This window comes from Scylla paramamosain, chromosome 18 (genome assembly GCF_035594125.1).
Source record: "Scylla paramamosain isolate STU-SP2022 chromosome 18, ASM3559412v1, whole genome shotgun sequence".
Classification (NCBI taxonomy): domain Eukaryota; kingdom Metazoa; phylum Arthropoda; class Malacostraca; order Decapoda; family Portunidae; genus Scylla; species Scylla paramamosain.
In genome coordinates, this window is record NC_087168.1 from 10,841,519 (window position 1) to 10,850,016 (window position 8,498).

Sequence of the window (8,498 nt, forward strand, 5' to 3'; positions counted from 1 at the left end):
ACACACACAGAACCACACATGCACACAGACACACACACATTCACACACGCACACAAACACACACACATACGAATATCTGCACTGCAATACAGGATGCAGACAATTGTTCAAATATAATATTAAAGTAATTTATAATCATTTTGTTTGCTTACTGAAGGCTGTAATCATTTCATCCTGTTATTTATGACGTGTTCCATAAGGAAACTTCCCCCGATTACTGCGTCACGTACCTCTTACCTTCAGTTCTAGATAATGATTTCCACTAATCTTATATATTACAAAGGGAAGACGGTTTACTGAGCGTGAGGAAGCTAAATAACCATCTTGAGCACTTTAATAGCCTTTGTAAGTGAAGGAACCACTGAAACCCTCACTGTATTTTAGCGTTTTTATCTTTTAATAGATCGCATGTCATGAGGCACAGAGGTATAGTGATTACGGAAATACTCGGTGTTTGCGGCGGGCTCTTAGCATAGTGACCTACAATGGTAGTAAATTTTCCCGCTTTGTAATTAGAGGTGGAGTATCTCAGGAAGCACGGCCAAGTGTTGCCTGGTCCTGAGAGCAACGGCACTGCAGAGGTGTTACAGGAGCTGTGAGGCTGACTTACGTTGTGGGGCATCCCAATAATAAATAAATGAACAAATAAAAAAAATAGCGCAAAATTGATTCAATGTTAATGAATTAACTTAATTACTAAACCCTGCAGGAGCAATAATGTTAAATACATGTACTCAGTAAAGCTGATGGACTTGAGAATGATTGACAGGAAGCACGGTGCACCCTGAACAAGTAAATTGGATACTCAATACATTAATCTTTGTCAATTAATTAGCAATAACAGACATTTACTGTCAAAAAATCTTACGACCAACACACTGCACGACCAAACGCACATAAAATTTAATTACGAATGCAGCAAAAACAACTTTTAATAATATCCGAAACTTGATACTGAGATACATCACCCGTGAGACAGCGCCATCATCACGAGCTTTGAAATGAGACTAATACAAAATCATGTACGTTAATTCAATAGACAGTGGAAGAGAGAGAGCGATGCGAAGATCAACGACCCAATTATCACAGACACAGACACACACACACACACACACACACACACACACACACACACACACACACACACACACATGAATGTTTTAGTGTATTAAGGATTATCCTTACAAGCCCTTATGAAAAGATACTGGAAAAATTCTTACTATGGTAAATATTAGTCTCTCTCTCTCTCTCTCTCTCTCTCTCTCTCTCTCTCTCTCTCTCTCTCTCTCTCTCTCTCTCTCTCTCTCTCCATCCTGATGATTAGCATGATGGATTTGGAACGAAACCCATCCGAAGCCAACTGAACGAAATAATTGAAGAGGAAATGAACCCGCCACCGACACCAGCACCGTTTTTTTGTCAACCTTGGAACGTGCGTCGCGATGCAATGAAAATGTGTCGCCGCTCCAATGAGACAGTGACAGCCTCATCTACTCTTACACCAGGGAGAGGAAGGGTGGGTCTCACTTCCGTATTCTGGCCCATCCCGGTCTCTTATACTTCACGATGTATTATTCAGGACGTAGGTAATCGTGTGCGTGTTTTTTAGTAATACCGCACTAAGTAAGTGGATAAGATATCTGGTGCTCTAGAATAAAAGTAAAAATAGTACACGCGTAAGATTAATGTAACTGATCTTTTTTTTTTTAAGTTTTGAAATAAATACATACCTGCTTTTCATTTATAAAGAAGAAACATAATCAAAGATAGCTTCAGTCTCTCAGGAGTTCTCTCTTATCTGAAAACCTGCTCAGGGCAGGAGTACGATTTGGCCCCAGCGGACTGATCCCCGCCACCTAACCCTCCCCCACCCTTCCCACAGCCCTGCTTGCGTAACACTGTCGACTAAATTGAAGATAACTTTTTCGTTACCATGTAACTAAAGTGGCTTTTATATTTTCGACTCTCTACAACTTTTCATTTTTCTCTGAAGCAACGTACAGGGTTTATATTTTTCACTCTTTCAAATTTGCTCCGTATCCCTTGGTCTTCTCGTGCGTCACTTTATTATAAAAAATATGTACGAGTATTTTGCAGGATTTGAAGTTCATTTTAAAGAACTAAATATCCTCAGTTTTGTAAAAAGAATGAGATATAAAGTGACCACACCTAGAGTCCATAAATTCTGATCGTGACACTAAAATTCTTGAACTAACACGCACCACGAAAAAAAAACTTTGGAACATAAGTAACCGTTCAGTTTGCATGCCTGACTACTATTACAGGAGACGCTCTCTGAAACAAAGGTGATTACAATGACGGATGTTCGAACTTTACTTAGAGAGGGTGTCATTAAGTCATCATACACATTTGCCACTACCACCGCCGTGTGCTTGTACATACCATTGCTAGCTTAAGTGGCGGTGTGAAGAACGAAACTACTTGTACATGTATGCGATGGAGTCTTAATATTCTCTCTCTCTCTCTCTCTCTCTCTCTCTCTCTCTCTCTCTCTCTCTCTCTCTCTCTCTCTCTCTCTCTCTCTCTCTCTCTCTCTGTGTGTGTGTGTGTGTGTCGATGCTATCCCTATCTTAAATTTGACTTTTTTTCGCATAATGGCCCATTTTTTCCCCTCTCCCTCCCTTCCTTCCTTGAAGTTCCATCTCTCTCTCTCTCTCTCTCTCTCTCTCTCTCTCTCTCTCTCTCTCTCTCTCTCTCTCTCTCTCTCTCTCTCTCTCTCTCCCCTAGTAGCCACATCGCCATCAAGGCCACGGGTTTAGTGTCGCCTTGAATATATCCCGCCACACTTTACCACCATTGATCCACTGACACATTCTTCTCCCAGCCAGCCTGGCTCACTTCTTTGCCTGGAAATGGTACTTCGCAACATTTTTTTTTTTTTTTTTGACTATTGTTTTACCTCAGGGTTCTCAAAACTTGTTTACATATTTGATCATCTCCTCATTCTCTTTTTATTTTTCCTCACTGACTGGTATTTATTCTTTCTTCTTTTTCTTAAACCGCGTTCCCTTACCAGTCTGAGAAATTAACTAGCAAGAAATTACTGCTGTTTCGTGAAAAACAACAAGTACAAAGAAATAATATAAACTCGGAGCAATGACCGACATGGAACTACTAAGCCTGAAAACACGCGACTTGGCTTTCTGAGTTACTGTCGTTGATCGAAGTACCAAAATTCAACACTCCCACACTATCAATTTCCAAACCCACCAATAGTCAACACTTGAAGGCAAGGCAGCGGTGAACACGACCACCACACAAGACCACCACACACAGTAGGTCACACAAAGGAACAGCTCGTCGCGTTCTCGTAAATATCAGAGACGGGGATGATAAGCCAAAAGATTTCCCGGAATGTTAAAAGCCCCTAAGAGGATACTACAACGCGGAACTGGTGCACCATCATGGCTATTGTGTGAGATCTTGTTAGTCTTTCTCAATCAAGGTCACATTCAGTGCGGGGCGCCACTTGAGGCTTACAGGAGTGAACGACACGGTTTAAAATGTAGGACGCGGACAGGTAAAGGGAACGTGTTTTTCTTCTCAGGATAAGTGTGTGTGTGTGTGTGTGTGTGTGTGTGTGTGTGTGTGTGTGTGTATCAGTGGAATACTCATCGAACGGTCTAATGCGTGCGGTGGTGTGTGTGTGTGTGTGTGTGTGTGTGTGTGTGTGTGTGTGTGTGTGTGTGTGTGTGTGTGTGTGTGTGTGTGTGTGTGTGTGTGTGTGTGTGTGTGTGTGTGCATCAACGGGAATACTCATCGAACAGTCTAATACGTGTGATGGTGTGTGTGTGTGTGTGTGTGTGTGTGTGTGTGTGTGTGTGTGTGTGTGTGTGTGTGTGTGTGTGTGTGTGTGTGTGTGTGTGTGTGTGTTACATTCATATTCTTTTACCTGTCCTTAAGTAACAAAACTAACAAGTGAGCGATGAGTTTCAACAACAGCTCACCATTTCCTGCTCTGAATCCCGCGGCACAACTACACACAGGCCAGTGTTCCCTCTGGCCTCCCCCTAACTTCCCCTCCACCGATTACCAATCACGCGGCGGGGAGAGCCACTTTAATCAATCAGGGACAATTGTTACCCCCTGGCGGCGGGAGCGGGATTAGCGGGCAAGGTATTTTTATCTATACAATTAGAGGCAAACCAAGGGATGAATACACATGAGGATCAGGAAAAATGTCAAGTGGTATCAGTAGTGCAGCACAGGAAATACTAACCTTTCTATAGGAACGAGAGAAAGGTGTATTTTTTTTAAATGAGGTCATAGTAAGAAAAAAACGAAAAAAAAAACGTAAATGTGTCAATTTTTCCATTACCTGTATGTTACCAGTAGTGCTGCACAAAACAACAAAGCATTTTATGAAACCTTGGGTAAGGTGTAATTTTTTAATGCCATGGAAATGTTGTAATGAAAATGAGTGGTCAGAGCAAGAAAAAAAAACAGGAAGACGTACGTGTGTTAATTTTTCACTACCTATGTGGGATGAAGAGAAACGGTTCCGTTAACTCCTGCATTACGAATAGCATAAGTTAACTTGCATTATGAAAAGCTTACATAAACTCCTACATTACGAAAAAACCTTACATAAACTCCTACATTGCGAAAAGCTTACGTAACTCATGCATTACGAAAACCTTACAAACTCCTGCATTACGAAAACCTCAAACTGCGTGCATGAGGATATGTGGCAGAGCAGCGCAACGAGTCCTCATTAAGCGCCGGGCATGCATCAGCCATAGAAATCACGGTATAATGCAGCCAATCATGCTATTTGAGTTTGCAATAACCTCCATGGCATTGATTTTCAGGCAGCAAGGATACAGTAACAGCTCTCTTAGCCTCAGTTTGGACCAGGTTCGAGTCCCGTTTAGATTGTGCATCACCTGAGCGACTATCCATCTGTCGAGGCCCAGTGGGGTGTGGGTATCAGTGCCTAGTCTCGCTGTGGTAACGGGAGAAGTGGCGCGGCGGAGACATGAAACAGAGTGAATGACATGCCTCGTATTCACTGGGCGAGGCGATGATTACCTGAGGAGGAGGAGGAGGAGGAGGAGGAGGAGGAGGAGGAGGAGGAGGAGGAGGAGGAGGAGGAGGAGGAGGAGGAGGAGGAGGACAAGTAGGAAAAGGAGAAAGATGAGAAGAAGCAGCAGAAGAAAAAGGAACAAGACAAGTAAGAGGAAGACGAGGAGGGTGATGATGAGAAAAAGAAGGGAGAGGAGGAAGAGAAAAAGAAAGGAGGAGAAAGGAGATGAAGAATACATCTGTAGCAGCTCCCCGTCAGCGTCAGGCGTCAATGAACTCATTAGAGACGCTAACACTTTCTTCAGGTGCCCAGTAAAGTTAATTAGGTCCTGAAATTTTCTTTATGACCTAAATCGTCTTTTACTTTTCTCCCTCCTTTCACTTTTAGCTACATCTTCCAAATTACAAAAGTAAGATCTCATTGTGTCCATTTCCCCGCGTCTGGAAAGGTAAGACGACTCCGGTGCTTTTCTCATTCAACAATTCCTTTTTTTTTTCAGGTATAGCAGTTCTCGTGTTTCTTTTCTTTCTCCCTCTCGCCTTTCCTTCTGTAATACATCCTCCGTCCTGCCAACACAGAGGTAAGAAGATATTCTTATCAACTCACTACATTTCCAAAAGTAAAAGGTCATTAGATTTTACAGCCAGCGCAATTCTAATATATGTAGCGGTTGAGGCAGTGAAATGGTGCTGGGCGGAGAGGGTGGAGGAGAAGAGGGAGAGTGGAGTACCCTTGTGGATAGGCTTAAGAAACTACCTGTGGAAAGGAACGCAGGAGTAAGAATGACAAATAACGCGAGGCAGGACGCAGAGAAGGATGTGGCATTGTGAAGGAGTGTGGCGTGGAATGGAGTGAGTAATGTTTGGGTGAGCGTGGCAGTGAGGAAGGAAGGAACGCAGTGGTGAGAGTAATGAAGAGGGGCACTGAGAAGCACGTGGAGTTAGGTAGAGCTGTGGCGTGGTGGAAAGAGAGAGAGAGAGAGAGAGAGAGAGAGAGAGAGAGAGAGAGAGAGAGAGAGAGAGAGAGAGAGAGAGAGAGAGAGAGAGAGAGAGAGAGAGAGAGAGAGAGAGTAATGTTTGGGTGGGCACGGCAGTGACTGATTGAGACTAACGGTGTGTAAAGGTCGACATAAGCCGGACTCATATGAAGGTAATGACAGGGAGACGTGAACTGAGGCCGCGACACACCAGGGCGGGAATGAAACTGGAATTCGAGACACATTTAGGGACGAATTTCCAGGCAATCAAAGAACGAGAGAGTATCATTTCGTGTCTGCGTGCGTGTGCGGGAGTCTCCTTCTTTCTCCTCAAGATACTGTACATGGAAGCATAAAGTAAATAATACACTGTTCTCATCGCCAACTCTGCTGTGAGCCGTACACACACACGCACATACATACAGTTTCCACGTAGCTAGATTTACCCCACGAATATTCCACCCACAAGATTCCTCCCCGAAATAATTTTCCATGACAAATTAGGTGAAGTTACGTTATGCTGAGAGAGTTAATCATGGGAAGGGAATTATTTTGGAGAGGGAGAATATTCACGGAGAAGTCTTCGTGGGTAGAAATTGTATGTGCAATTTCCATGGAAGCCCTTTAAACACCATGATGCTGCGAAAGAGAGAGAGAGAGAGAGAGAGAGAGAGAGAGAGAGAGAGAGAGAGAGAGAGAGAGAGAGAGAGAGAGAGAGAGAGAGAGAGAGAGAGAGAGAGACATTTAAATTCCTCGTCAAATTTTTACAAAAGAATGTGGCACAAAAGAGCATCATGCTTCAAATTGAGTGTCATTAAGTGTCACTTTATCTATCTGGCCCGAAGCAACACAGACCATTAAGGACTGAAGGCATTTAACTCCATTGTCGAACCTCTTCCAATTATCAGAAACCTTTTAAACTGCCTTAATGCGCCTCTGCAACATTCACCAACCACTGATGCTATGCGGAAACAACATTTGCAGTTGTGCTGGGCGATGTGAAATGTGATTCCCTCCAAAAAGAGGGGAAAAAAAGAAAGATAAAAAAGACTTCTAAATACACCGCTCGTATTCCCAGATAATTTCGTTCAATCGGTTTATTCTTGATGCTTAATGACAATTTTTGAGTGTTACAATGTCTTTTGTGTGTGTGTGTGTGTGTGTGTGTGTGTGTGTGTGTGTGTGTGTGTGTGTGTGTGTGTGTGTGTGTGTGTGTGTGTGTGTGTGTGTGTGTGTGATTGTTATCTCTAGTATAATATTCCCCTCTGTAATTCTGCCTACATGCTTAGTCCCGTTTCATTAACACACACACACACACACACACACACACACACACACACACACACACACATTAAAGCCTGCACATTGAACACACTTTCCCTCACATTTCCAAACATCACCAGAACAAAAACCAAGGAATCAGCACCACCAGACCAGTCACCCTTGGGAACATGAACACACATCCAATAAGTGTAACGTTTCATCTTAGTACTGCTGCTGTTATTACCTCCAGCGCTATCAGGATTAACGGGGAGACACTAATGTTGGAGATACAGAGATACACTTGTCTGCTCTTTAGGATACACGAGCTTAACAGAGAACCTAATCCTGCATAACGAAACATAGATATTGAAGGAGATACACGTGTCAACTCAAAGAAATGGTTGATATACTAGCGTTCTAAGCATTAAAGGCGACAGTCTTCTAAGGATTATAGAAACTGAGATCGCAATGTCGCCGGTTGTACAGTTACCTATGTTGAAAGGGAGTGGTTCATTATAGCCTTTCACGTTATTCAGTGCAGCGTGACTTGAAATGCGTCTGTGCGGCTAATGAACTGTATTGGCCAGCAGGAGGCTCACAGAGTACAGCTGTTAGCATAATGTCTCTGCCGGCTCGCCCTGCCATCCACCTGCCCCTGCTATATATGATTATGGCCCAAATGATGATAATGACCAAGATGGGGATGACGGTGGTTCTTGTTAGTCGTGATAGGAATGGCGACTGTGAGGATGATGATGATGATGATGATGATGATGACGATGGCGGCGGTGATAATGATAATGTGGTAATGCCTAAAGAAATTATGCGTTTTTTATTTGTTTTCTGTTGCACGTTTAATTAATTAGTGAATTTGTAATGGAAGTACAATGCGATTTACTGGCGATTCTAATGAAAAAAGTAAGGTCCATTAATCAGTGATATAATTAATAATATAATTACACTTTTGCTACTTTTTATATTATAGAAAAACTCCTCCTCATGAACATTATTTTCATTGTCACTCCTGTCATTATTAGTTGTTAATATTATCACTGTTATCGTCATTAATATCATCATCGGGAAGATAGAGAAACAATCGAGTCTCACAACTGTATACGTATCTATTAATATTACACCTTCGTTACCATCATCATCACTGTCATCATCATCATCATCATCATCATCATCATCGCTATCGCCACTATTATCGCC